This window comes from Eulemur rufifrons, chromosome 7, assembly GCF_041146395.1.
Source record: "Eulemur rufifrons isolate Redbay chromosome 7, OSU_ERuf_1, whole genome shotgun sequence".
In the NCBI taxonomy this organism is placed as follows: Eukaryota; Metazoa; Chordata; class Mammalia; order Primates; family Lemuridae; genus Eulemur; species Eulemur rufifrons.
The window spans coordinates 173,269,035-173,282,619 of record NC_090989.1 but is presented as its reverse complement, the minus strand read 5'-3'; the positions used below and the strand labels follow the sequence as shown (position 1 = coordinate 173,282,619).

The window sequence follows — 13,585 nt, the reverse complement described above, 5'->3', positions numbered from 1 at the left end:
AGATTTTGGCAAACGTACTTGCAGATGTAGATTAACTGGTGAAGAAAATTTATCTTATGAACCTTGAAACACAGGAGGACTTAGCAGGGTTATTGTGTGTGCATTTGTGTTTTTACTTTTGATAATCTAAACTTTTTGCATTTTGCATTGTACATTCCATTGTTGGGTTAGCAGAGAGAAAATGGGAGCATTTTCACTTCAGTGCACCATTTTACTTAGTGCTAAGGAAGCATATCAATTCCACTATTTTATAACCAAAGCTCTATCATGACATATTTACAAAAGAAATAAAACTCATTGAGATTTTTATGGCTTATGTGTAGTCAAATAGGTAAATCATTTAAAATATAAAACAGTCTCGGTTTAGATCAAGGGTGATTTCTCAGATCCCATTTATGCCAATTATATGAAAATATTTTGTTAACTGCTAGACAGGAGACTTTCAATGCTGAATTTTTAGACTGTAAATGATTTCTTCTTAACTTAGCTCTTTCCCTACTTATTTAAAGAAATGAGTTGGCTAACAAATGTTAGTAAAATCCGAGTCTTTTTTCTTGGTTTAATGGTTTTGCAGCAGGCATGTCTCCACGCATTCTCAGACGCTGTCATGCAGAAACATACGAAACAGATAAAGAACGACTGACCCAGATTTCAAATGCAGACTATTATTAAAACACATACTACTGTAATAATATGAGATGGATTTTAAATATTAAGAAATGCCCAAAACAGTTTCTGCACCAAGTTAGTTAATTATACCTGTCCTTTCACAATTATGGAGGGAAAAATCAATGCTATAATGTTATTTATAGAGGTAACAACTACTTTATTCTTGCAGAAGGAATGGAAATAGGTGATAATCCATTTGTTTGCTAAATTTTGTTTGAATTTGACTAGATGCTTACCAAATTTATGATGATCATATTAATAAGTAAAAAATTCATTCTGCTGATTGGCGTATAAGTTTTTGTGATTATTTTATGCCTTAAGACTTTGCGTTAACATCCTAGGCTTGCAAATTTTAAATGTAAATGTGAAAAACCACTTTGGGGATGTGAACTATATGTCGAAGTTGGTGCATATATTTTGATGGCTACATTTTTTTTTTCTTCTCCCAAACCAGCATTAGGGAGAATTTAAAATCTAGGGTGGTTCTGTTAAGTTTAGGCATATTCATGATGTTTTATATATACTCTGCTGCCTTCAGTATAAGGCCTCCCATTGTAAGAAGAGAAAGTAAAAAAAAAAAAAAAATTTTATAGCATATAAAACAATGACTTAGTTTTTTAGCCCACACATCTGATCTTGTACCCCAAATAAGATCAAGTACTAACAACACTGCTTCACACTGAGGTACATTTCTGGGGAGTAAACCACTTCCAGGGAATCAGTGGTCCATTTGGGAACATGGCCAGCCTCTAAGCTGCCATTTCATCCGTTATTGTTTCAAAGTATACTCTTCACCTCGTTCAAAAGTAAGCCCTGAAATGGGGCTTTCTTTGAGAAACATTTTAATGTTGTCCTTCCTATTCCTTTCCCTTAGGGAGGTAGGTAAGGGACTTTTCTGTATTTTTACAGTGTTTAAAACAATGATGCCATGGGAGTTGGGAGGCTATGGTCATGTCAGCATTGGGTCCTGTGACTGGCACATGTGGTCTCAACACCTGAGAAAGCTTTGATTCTTGTATCTGTATGGATACAGCCAAGGTCTCCTTAAAGAAACAAGTAATTGCCCAGCGTGTCTATCTCTCCCTCATGTCCAGATGGGCTGCTCCAAACCGCATACACCTTTTAATCGCCTGCCCTTGAAAAGTGGAACTCAGTTCATAGATCAAATTCGACAAACGCTTAATGAGCCTCCCCAAACTGCCCTGAGTTACTGGCAAAAATTCTCTGTCCCTATCCAAACCGATCTATTTTTCTACTCAATTTGGGGAACCTTTTATGAATATTCCTATTTCATAGAGGAGAATTTAAGAGCCAGTAAAATTTAAGACCCAAACTCACACGGCCTGTTATTATTTAAAATTATTATACAATGAGGGGGTCATGATAAAACACAGGAAATTATAGATTTTTCTTTAAGTACTTTTAAAATAACACATGCTAGTCTGTATTTCTAAGTGTCAGGGAGAATCTGGCTAGTAGCTGACCCTGCTTTATCATACAGACCTGTCCTCTTTGCTGTTGTCTCATAATGTGTCAATAAACTGATGAACATCATGCTGCTTTTTTTAAATGGGTAAAATAACCATAACTGAATTTCTACTTGAGTTTAAAAGAACAGCTGTGTTATTTTTTACTTATTTAAAGGAAACTGTTGGCCAGGGATAATATTAAATATATTGACATGCTCGGTAGTTGGTCTTGGACTACAAGCTGCCCGAAGGTTATCTATACCACTGTGCTCACGGGCAGGTCACCAGCCTTTCTCATGTCAGAGGCTGCGCAAGGGCAGATACAATCCCACATGTTATGTGGTTTTTCCAAGTTGTTTTGAATAAGATGCGGCAACATTGGGCCCATGTTCTCTCACATCAACAATATCGGATGGAGAGGAGAAGTGGCCCATTTGACGAGTTCATACTCCCCAGTCCACACCATCACCACTGCTTGGCCAGCTCCTCTCATGTGAATTTTTGCCCATACTTTTAGATTTTTTTTGAAAGAACTTGTTGGTGTCCAAGTGAGGAATCAATTCCTGAAAACGGCAACGAAAACAACTGGACCAAAAATGCCTGTAGCATAGATTAAAGGTTTAAGATTGGAAAATGCTTCTGCACAAATTTTTTTGTGGCCTATTAGGGACCCACTGTCCAAGGATGAGTCAGTCCAATGCCCCGTCTGATGACTAACTTCACCATTTAGGGTCTTTCCGAAGGAGGCAAAGCATTTTTAAGAGTTGCAGCTAAAGCATGTAGATTCTTTTACTCTAGGGGTTGGCAAACTGCAGCCCATATGTCAAAACCAGCCTGCCTATTTTTGTAAATAAAAATTTGTTGGAACCCAGCCTCACCCTTCGTTATAGTGGGAAAGTAGCCAGAGACGATATATAACAGCAGGGCAGATTAGTTTTATCAGAGACCATAGGGCCCACAAAACCTAAAATATTTACTCTTTGCCCCTTTAAAGAAAAAGTTTACTGATTCCTGTTCTAGTCAATGGAAAAAACATGACTCTTAAAATCAGTCCATTGGACACTATCAGATAGTAGCAGAGAGCTCAGGTACTGGAGGCAAACAAATCTGTGTTTGATCCTGGCTCTGCTACTTACAAAGCTTTATATTCCATAAATTTCAGTCTTTCTACCTGTAAAATGGGGCTAATATAGACACCTCATAGGACTTTTTGTAAGAATTTTTTGTATCATAAAAATCTTAGCATGGTGGTTAGGAAATACACTTGTCCCTCAGTACCTGTGGGGCATTGGTTCTAGGAACACCATTGGAAATCAGATACCAAAATTTGCAGATGCTCAAATCCCTGATATAAAATGGCTTAGTATTTCTATATAACCTATGCATAGCCTCTTGTGCACATTAGATCATCTCCAGATTACATATAATACCTAGTACAAGGTAAATGCTACGCAAATGGTTGTTACACTGTCTTATTTAGGGAATAATGACAAAAAAAAAAAAAAATCTACGTGTTGAGTACAAACAGCTATCCAATTTTTTTTTTTTTCCTGAAGATTTTCAATCTGCAGTTGATTGAATCCACAAATGTGGAACCAGCAGATATGGAGGGACAACTGCAATAAGTTCTTAATAAAGCTGGACATCTTTTATGAATAACTTGTCGTTCAAGTAGTCACTTCAAGCAGAAAGACGACAAAACAGCCTAGCCTCCAAACTGGGCTTAAGGTTTAAGTGGATGCTGCTGGCAGAGAATTGGGAACAGATAAGACTAGACCTTAAAGTGTTTTCTCCTTGTTTCCAAGTCAGAACTTTGAGAAAATGGAGGTAGGACAAACTTAGAACAGATTCAAGGAGCACTGCTTCCCATTGCCCTTAGCTGTCACTGTGGCAGAATGTGGAAGACCCTGTGCTTTCTTTAGAGTCAATGCCTTGGCCTGTAAAACCCATCTGGTGGAAGTCACAGCACCACTGGCAAGGAAGATGTAGAACACAGGTTACCCTGACTTAAATCTGAAACCTGAAGCGACAGATGGAAGACAGACACAAACACGGTGCTTTCAAGTTCATCCTGTAAAAAACTCAACCCCCATCCAGCAGCCATGGGGAAGGAAACAATCATTTCAAGTTACAAAGTAATCTTGTAAACAGAAACTTGGAACAAAAGAGCCCTATAAATAATTGATGACCAGTTACTGAAGCATGTTGAGCAGTCCTCTTAGTATTGATTTGGGGCTGTGAACAAAGCAGGGCTCTGCAAGCTCATACTTTCGTCCCTTTCTCTCCTATTAGGCACTATCAATATTCATAGCCCACTTACATGTTAGGAATGTAGAATGATGCATCTTTTATGCTGTTCATTTGGGCTTTTGCTCTCGGTGTATAAGGTCTCTGACTCATCCTTTAATTATCAGCTTTGATTCTCTTAATGAGGAGTTATCAAAATAGTTCAGGACACTGAATTATTAATTGAATAACTGCAATTAATGATCAAGAAAAATGGAAGCGAGCAAATGAACTTTGGTCTTCTACTTCCAAACCTGAAATACTACTCTCGGCAGTTTAATCTGGGTCTGTGAACTTCTCTGCCTTCTTTTTGAATTTCATCTTCACCATTGCTTTGAGTGTTGAACTTAATAGATGTAACAATGTCTTACGGACCGTTTGCAGACATCATAGAAAATAAAATCGTGCTTTTGTTATTTTAGCATTGCAACAACTAAAAAGAAAACAAAAAATACTCCATACTTTCTCTCTCACGCAGATCAATAGAGTGGAATGCTTAGGTCAGCTCAGTGGGTGCATGGGTTGAAATAGGAATCAGGACAATACCTGGGAATATTTAAATATTTATGAGTGCTGTATGTCTGACAGAGGACTGAAACTGATTCTCGATGCCACAGTAAAGAAACCAGAGTAAAACAGTGAAGCCTCAGCTTGAGAAAAAGTTAGTGACAACTCTTGAAACTGTCAAAGTCAGAAAAATTGGTATTTGATGCTGCCATATGCTATTTCAATCACTGTCTTTCCCGATTCACTACTAGAGCACAGACAAGGAGTGGGAACAGGGAGGGGATCTTTAAAAGATGCTGTGTCTGACATTCCCAAGGGAAAGGGACTTTGCCTGCGGAAAGTCAGTGCAGATGGCTCTGATTTGGCAATGTAGGCATTTGGGCTGAGGTCAAAGAGAATGAAGTAGAAAGTGATTTGAGTTTTTAGAGGGCTCTTATTTTAGAAAAAGGTTCAGAAAAAAGACTAATCTAGAGATCTTCCCTATTTGTTACTCCATTTTCCTTTCTTTGATTTAAAGAGAGCTATATTGGTTTTTTTCTTCCCCCCTGACACTTCAAATGCAAAAAGGAGTCAGAAGAGGGAGGGGGACTCTTCAGGCTAAAAGTAGGGCCTGGAAGTCAAATCTACCTAATAGGAAAACACTCATTAAAATGGATAGATCTACTACATAAAAAACAAAACCTTGGATGTGGCAAAACTATATAAACCAAACCAAAGTCGAACTGGGAATGTTATTTATAGTCTATAGGGGAGACAAAAAAACCCACTGATATTCATATATATGAAGCCTTTTCAAACCAGTAAGAAAAAGGTGAACACCTCAGTTGAAAAGTGAACAGAAGGTATTAATAATTCACAAAAGAAATACAAAAAGGCTAAACGTTTGCAGTTTTTGATGAGTAGTTGAGATTGAACAGTCTTTCTTTTTAATGTTGGCCAAACTGATACATGAAAGATAATATTTAACAAGAATTACAGGGGTATAGTGTTATACTGTACATATTGTATATCAAAAGCCCTAATATGTCACCTCTTGACGTTATGATTTCTAATTAGAATTTGTCTTAAGGAATTAAGAGGCCAAACGGCATGAGCAAGAATATGAATCATAGTATCATTCATAAGACCAAAAAATCAGAAATCCAAAATAGCCATCCCAAGGGGATTGGTTGTACTTCTGGTTCTGGGTAAGGTGCATTCTATTTTACTCTTGCTCATCCCAACAAAAATCCCTGGACAAAATACAGAAGTTACCTAGCAGAGGACTCTGAAAGGCAGAGGAAAGGCAGACTGGCTAGGGATGTTGGGACTCACAAAAGAGTCTATGAGTGAGGCCCTGGGTTTAGCTTGTTTTTTTTTTTTTTTCTCCCCCTTATCACCTGTGTACCCTAGCTTGAGGGCTGGAGGAGCCTGTAACTCAGCAGTATCAATAGATGCAGACAAAAAAATTACCCCAAGAAAAACCTGCATTCTCTTGCCCAAAGAACTGGAAAAAGTACAACTCATCAGCACAGAAACCTTTAATGAATATCTGCCTGCCTGTTCTTGAGGTAAACACCATGAGAAAATCTGCATCTACCTACCCTCCACCACAACAGGTAGGGCAGCAGTAGAATCTGTAGGTGGAGCCCTTTGTTTCTTCCATCTCCTTGCCCTACAGTGTTGAGGTGAAGTCCTTCCTCTGTGATCATGTGGATGAACTCTGACTTCCACCACCCCCTTTTACATTCCCCTTACCACCCCTACAGTCACAGGGAGCACCCCCAGCCCCTACTCTCTGGGTGGGCAAAATTGTGACTACATTCCCTCTGCAACTCCATTGCCCAGCTGTGTCAGTGCATAAAACCTGTCTTCTGTCCCTACCTGTAATAATGAGTGATGCCCCCTCCTCCCCACTCTGGCCATTACTGAGGACACTGTAGAGTGACTCCTGTCATCTAGGTAACACACAGGAGAGGTGGACCAGAATAGCACTTCAGAGGCATTACAAACTGAATTGACATTTGAATCATGACCCACAAGAGTGGGCTGGACATGCATTTGAACCTAAACAAGTTGATTAGCTGTCAAAATAAATTTACATAGGAACCAGAATTTGATAACACGATATTCACAATGTCTAGGATACAGTCCAAAATTACTCATTATATTAAGAAACAGGGCAATATCAACTCAAATGAGAGAGTATGATTAACAGATGCCAGCACTGAGATGACACAGATGTTGGGGGTTTTGATAAGAATTTTAAAGCAGCTGTCATAAAAATACTCCAACAAGCAATTACAAACACTGTTGAAATAAATTTAAAAATAGACTAAAATGGCAACAAAAGTATGAAGAAGAACCAAATTAAAATTTAGAATGAAAAATATAACTGAAAAATGTTTAAAAACCTCCCTGGATAGTTTTAATAGCAGAAATGAGATGAAATAGGAAGGAATCAGTACACTTGAAAATAGACCAATAGAGATTATCCAATCTGAACAAAGAGAGAAAATAGATAGAAATAAAATGAATGGAGCCTCAGGGACTTGTGAGACAATAACAAAATATCTAACATTCATGTCCTTTGAGTCTAACAAGGACAGGAAATAAAATATGAAGCTAAAAAAACCTTGCAAAAAATGGCTGAAAACTTCCCAAATTTAGCAAGATATAAACTTATTTTAAGAGTACATGAGTGAATGTAAGTTTTTGTTTCTCTGGGATAAATTCTCTGGAGTACAATCACTGGGTTATACGGTAAACATGTTTTACTTTCTAAGAAAAGTTGACACACTTTTCCAGAGTTGCTGTGCTAGTCTATATTCCAACCTACAAAGTGTGAGAGATCTAGTTACTCTGCATCCTTACCAGAATTGTACCATTGATTCTTGTTATTTGTGGTAGTTATGTTTTATAATGTTGCCACAAACATGGAATTAATGAATATTGAATCAAGACTTCTAGGGGAAACACAGGGTGAGTTTCCTTCCAGCCTCTGGTCACAATATTTTCATCATCCAATCAATACATAACCTTGTTTTATGTCTGTTTGTGTTTAAAGGCACCTTATTTAATACATTATCATTGATCCATGCACATTGAACTTAGGGCCAACAGCACTATAATTCATGCCTGAACAAAGCTTATCTAACATTTTTTTCCTCATGAGTCTGCTTTTTATTACTGTTGCTTATTATTCAAACTAGCCAATCCTAAACTATTTACCCTGCCCTGTTTCGCTCCCACAGAAATCCCAATAAAAGTTCTGGTCTAAATTTTTCCTCATTCCTGTTTCTACCTCCAAGACCAAAACTTGGAGCTCCCCCTGTGGCCCTGCATGGACTGCTCTCTTTTCTCAGGAAATGTCAGTAATAAGTTCTTCTTCCAGTGGCATTGACCTCTTTGTGTCATCACTCAGGCACCTTCATAAATCACAATCCCTCCAGCACAAACGAAACAGGTTTAACTTCCTTCTTTAAACTGTCATTCTTTGAGAATGGTTCACCAGTATATTTAATCTCCCACTGGACTCCCTTTAGTCTACCCAGTCATCCTAACTTAGACTGAGGTATTACTCTTGAGCAGGGAGAACAACCCAGATACTTAGAAATGACATTCTGTTTGACTGTCAAAACTCTCTGAGATTATCATCATTTCAACTTGATCTCTCGTACACAAGTCTTGCCAATCTAGAGATTTCAGGTATCAGAATGTTTGGAAAGAGATTTATGCAGACCTCAGAATTCATCTATTATAGTTTCCTCTGCTTTCCCACATTCCAGGTTTTAATGCAAGCCCGAGACATCTTTGACTTCACTCTGCAGAAATCACTAGAGAGAGAAAGGGAACTAACATTTATTGAGCACCCACCATAAGTAAGGCACAACATAATATTTAACCAGCATTTTCCAGATGAAAGAGATGAGCCTTAGAAAAACTGAAAAGCCATCCTGAAGACTCATGGACAGTTAAGTGTCAGAGCTGGGATTCATACCACTTGTCATGTTCCTACTTTGTCTCTCACAGAGATTTGCAATTTGAGAGTAAATGTTAGTAAACAGTAATGTCAGCAACCACAAGCTCTTCTCAAAGGCCTTAAAGCATGAGTAAAAATCCCCAAAGAAGACACTATAAAAATAAAGCCTTATCGGGCTAGTGATAGGGGAAGTCAAAAGATTTAGAGCCTAATGCTGTGATAAAATTTTTAATTACATAAGACTGTCCAGAACTGGGAATATGAGTTCTTAGAAAGTAAATAGATTTAAATGAGAATCACTTAACTAGAAATTTGGTAAGATACTAATTGATTTTTAGCAATAAGACATTATGTAAACTACATTGGCAAGACTGCTAAAATGAGGAAGTACTTGTCTTGGAATTTAATGGAACATCATCCCAATTGCCAAGGTACTGTCTCAGCAGAAAATAGGAGTCCACAGGATGCTATTAGACAGGAGGGGGTTGCTTTTCATGGTTAAAAGGAGGAGCAGGCAAGGCCTGCAGGAGGTGGGAGTGGGGGTTATTTCTTCTAGTTTTGCAGCTGTCTTAATGACCAACTGTTTTCTGATCTGACTTTTAAACACAGGGTTTCCTTGGTCAGGCCATAGTTTCTCTGGGTTAGAGGAAAGCATCCCTTAAAACTGGACCACTACACTCCACGCAACGGTCCTGAGAAGCAACGACAAAATCAAGGCCTGTGAGAAAAAAGAAGGCATATTTTCCATTTGATCTCTAAAGGAGACTTGAAGCCATATGTATTTTTCTATAAATATCTCATTCTATTTTCTCACGCTCTTTCTCCACAAAGGAGAATTCCCTTTAAGTTTCTATCTGAAAAGATCTCCTTGTCAGAAAGATAGTAAGTATTGCATTACCATGAGCAACATCAAATCAGTTCTAATGACTGTGTTTTGAATAAAATATAGATATTAAAAGGACAAATTATAAAACCAAGCTCATTTTATGGCAACCTCTTGGGGGAACCCTAGTGGATGTTGATTTACTGAATCAAAGTAAAGCCTTTGTTGGTAAAAGTGCCTAATGGTATAATTAGACATTTGATCATGTGCAACGTCTGAGCTCTGTTTTAGTCTTTCAATGAGCATGTGAAAGCAATATCAACTGTTTGGTTCACATTAAAAATAGGAAGGGTCAGGAAATGACAACGTTTCCTTTTTTCCTTTACTTTTGTTTTCTTCTGATCTTTGAAATACCTGTGATTTGGTACAGATCAATTGCTAGAAATGCCTTTATAAAACAGATGTAATTCCACAGGTACACTGCTGATTCAATCCTTTAGAATAATTCTGTGCTCATCTAATGGGAGGTTAAGATACTGCCATGCATCAGCTTCAATTTTCCTGTTTTCATCCTCCAATTGTATCTGAAATGTAGTTTCCTACACAGCCTCAAGCTACTGAAGGAAACATGTAATTTGTCCATTAGAATATGAGGTGTTTTGAAGGGTAGGCAGATCATTCTCAGGAAACTTGACTCTAAATAATAGTGAAAGTTGTTAATAGCATGTTTAAAATCTATCCTCAACAGGATGAATGGTTTTCTTTTGGATTTGTTTTAACTTTTTATTTGAAATAATTACAAAAGGCTGTAAAGACAATACAGAGACATAGATCCCTTGTACCTTTTATCATTCACTGGTGAGATCATTCACTGGTTATATCGCTAATAATTGTAGCATAGTATCAAAACCAGGAATTTGACCTTGGTAAAATAGTTTTAGCTATAGAACTATTCCCTTATTACAAAGATCTCCCCTCGTGCTGTCCCTTTATAGTCACACCATCACCCCTGCCACACACCATTGCAAACCCTGGATAACAACTACTCTATTTTCCATCTCTCTAAAAACTCAGGAAAATGCCCCCTGAGATCCACCCAAGTTGTATGAGTCAATAGTTTGTTCCTTTTGATTGCCAAGTAGTACTCCATGGTATGGATGTACCATAGAGTTTGTTTAGTCATTCACGTGTTGAGACACATTTTGAGTGTTTCCAGTTTTTGGCTATTACAAATAAAGTTGCTATGAACAATTGTGTACAGGTTTTGTGCAACCATAGCTTTCATTTCTCTGAGAAAAATGCCCAGGAGTACAATTGTTGTGTCACATGATAAGTGTTATTTTCAATTTGTCATTTCCGCCCCCCCAAGAAACTGCCAAAGTTTTTTTTGGGGGGGGAGGGGGAGAGGGGGAGTAGCCAGACCATTTTACATTCCACTGCCAAAGTATGTGTGATCTGGTGTCTCCACATCCTCACAAGTCCTTTACGAGTGTTTGTTTTTAATGTTAAGTTTTGAGAGTTCTATACATATTCTAGATATGAATCCTTTGTCAGACATATGGCTTACAAAATTTTTCTCCCAGACTGTACCTTGTCTTTTCATAACTAGACTTTTCACGGAGCAAAAGCTTTAAATTTTGGTGAGGTCCAATTTATCTATTTTTTCTTTGATAGATCATGCTTTTTGTGTCATGTCTAACAACTCTTCATTAAGACTTAGGTCCTGAAGATTTTCTCCTCTGTTCTCTTCTATAACTTTCATAGTTTCACATTTTACATTTAAGTCTGTTTGTATATTGTATAAGGATGGAGGTTCATTTTTTTACCTATGAATGTCCAATTGCTCCAATACCATCTGTTGAAAAGACTACCCATCCTTCACTGAGTTGCTTTTATACCATTGTCAAAAATCAGTTTGCCATACTTATATCAGGCTCCTTCTGGTTCCCTCTTCTATTCCATTTACTTATGTATCTATCCCTCCACCAAACATGCAGTTTTGATTACTACATAATAAATCTTGAAATTAATAGTGATTCTTCCTCCTATTTTTTAGAATTATTTCACTATTCTAGTTCCTTTGCCTCTCCAAATAAAGTTTAGAATGGAGAGGCATCTCCATTCTATAAAAAATGGCCTACATCTATAAAAAATATTGTTAGGAATTTGATAGAAATTGCATTAAAGCTTATTTAGGTTAATCAATCCTAGGATAATTTTAGGATAATCAATTTTTACTAAATTGAGTCTTCTGATCCATGAACATGGAATATCTCTCCATTTATTTAGATTTTTGATTTCTTTCGTCAGCAATGTATAGTTTTCAGCATACAAGTCCTATCAAGATTTGGATAGATTTACAGGTTTTGGAGTAATTGTAAATGGTATTTTGTTTTTAATTTCATTTTCCATGTGCTCAATGCTAGTATATGGAAATACATTTTTTTTTTTTGATTACATGGATTACTTTTGTAATGCTTGAGTCATGGCTATAAACATGGCCACCACTGAAATAGTGTTCATTGTACCCATTAGGGAGGTTTTTGCCTGTCCTCTCCTCCTCCCTCCCCCTGCTTGATTTCCACTGAGTTTTACTTCCCTTTGTGCACATGCAGGGGTGGGGAACCTGTGACCTTAAGGCCACATGTGGCCTTCTAGGTCCTTAAGTGAAGCCTTCTGACTGAATCCAAATTTTACTGAACAAATCCTTTTTTTAAAAGGGATGCAGCAGAGAAAGATGAAGCTTTTCTTGCCTCCTTTTGTGCCTTAAAAAGAACAATCTTGAAATCAGAAGTTTCCCCACCCCTGCTAGGAGATGCTTCACTTAGGATAATGGTCTCCAGTTCCATTCAAATTGTTGCAAAGGGCCTTAATTCATCCTTTATAATGGCTGAATAGTACTTCATGGTATACATATTCTACATTTTGTTAATCCACTTATGAATTGATGGACACTTGGGTTGATTCCACATCTTTGCAATTATAAATTGTACTGCAATAAACATTTGAGTGCAGGTGTCTTTTTTTTTTTTTTTTTTTTAAATAAAATGACTTCTTTTCCTTTGTGTAGATACCCAGTAGTAAATAATTTAATAACTACTGTTTTAGGATCAGGGGCCAGAAAACTTAATTGACGAAAGGCCAGATAACAAATATTTTAGGCCAACCTCTGGTTTACATGAATGTTTTTCGGCAGTATGATTTATTAACAGAGTTCTTTTATCAGTAGTTTTCTCTGTGCTCGCTTGGGCTATTTTTTCTGCATAATTTAAGCAGTAATTTGACATGAAGTTTACTCTTACTACAGAGATTCTAATCTACCAACTCATGATGAGTTTATTTTCAAGAAATAATTTTTCCTTTTTTAATGTCTTCAGTTCTGAAACACAGATACGAAAATACCTTCCCATTTTCTTTACCAGTCATGTCTATGTTACTAGACCCTTGAATATTGACATTGGACGTAGAATGAATCCAAGACAGTGTAATATTCTCATCCCAATCAAAAGAGCCTGATGCATAGATTCAAATGGGTCACATATGTGTTAAATCTCTCCAAATCAATTACAAAAGAGCATCCTAAAATGTATCCTGTTTGGCTGAGAATGCATGAAACTATCTGCTAGAAAGTATTTGGCAAGTATCGAGCATTCAAGATTCCAACAATACTCTTGAGATTTCAGAGGTAGAGGTCAGGGACGTTGTGGCCATTCCAACATACAGGTGTGACAACAGGAAAATTGAGCGCTAATTGATTACTAGCTGCTCAGCAGTATGAAGCAGTCTGCAGCAGAGTCTAAATGAATAAATAATCAAATCCCAGCTATAAAGTAATGGAATGATAGATTGCTCAGGAAAGTTCTATTACCA

The 13,585-nt window shown here is 37.3% G+C and overlaps 1 protein-coding gene across 1 annotated transcript in view; it reads left to right on the top strand.

Annotated features, from left to right (window-relative positions):
• The window catches only part of TAFA4 (TAFA chemokine like family member 4), a 217,353-nt gene that overhangs the window by 178,885 nt on the left and 24,883 nt on the right, over positions 1-13,585 (top strand). The gene's annotated exons all lie outside the window — the stretch shown is intronic.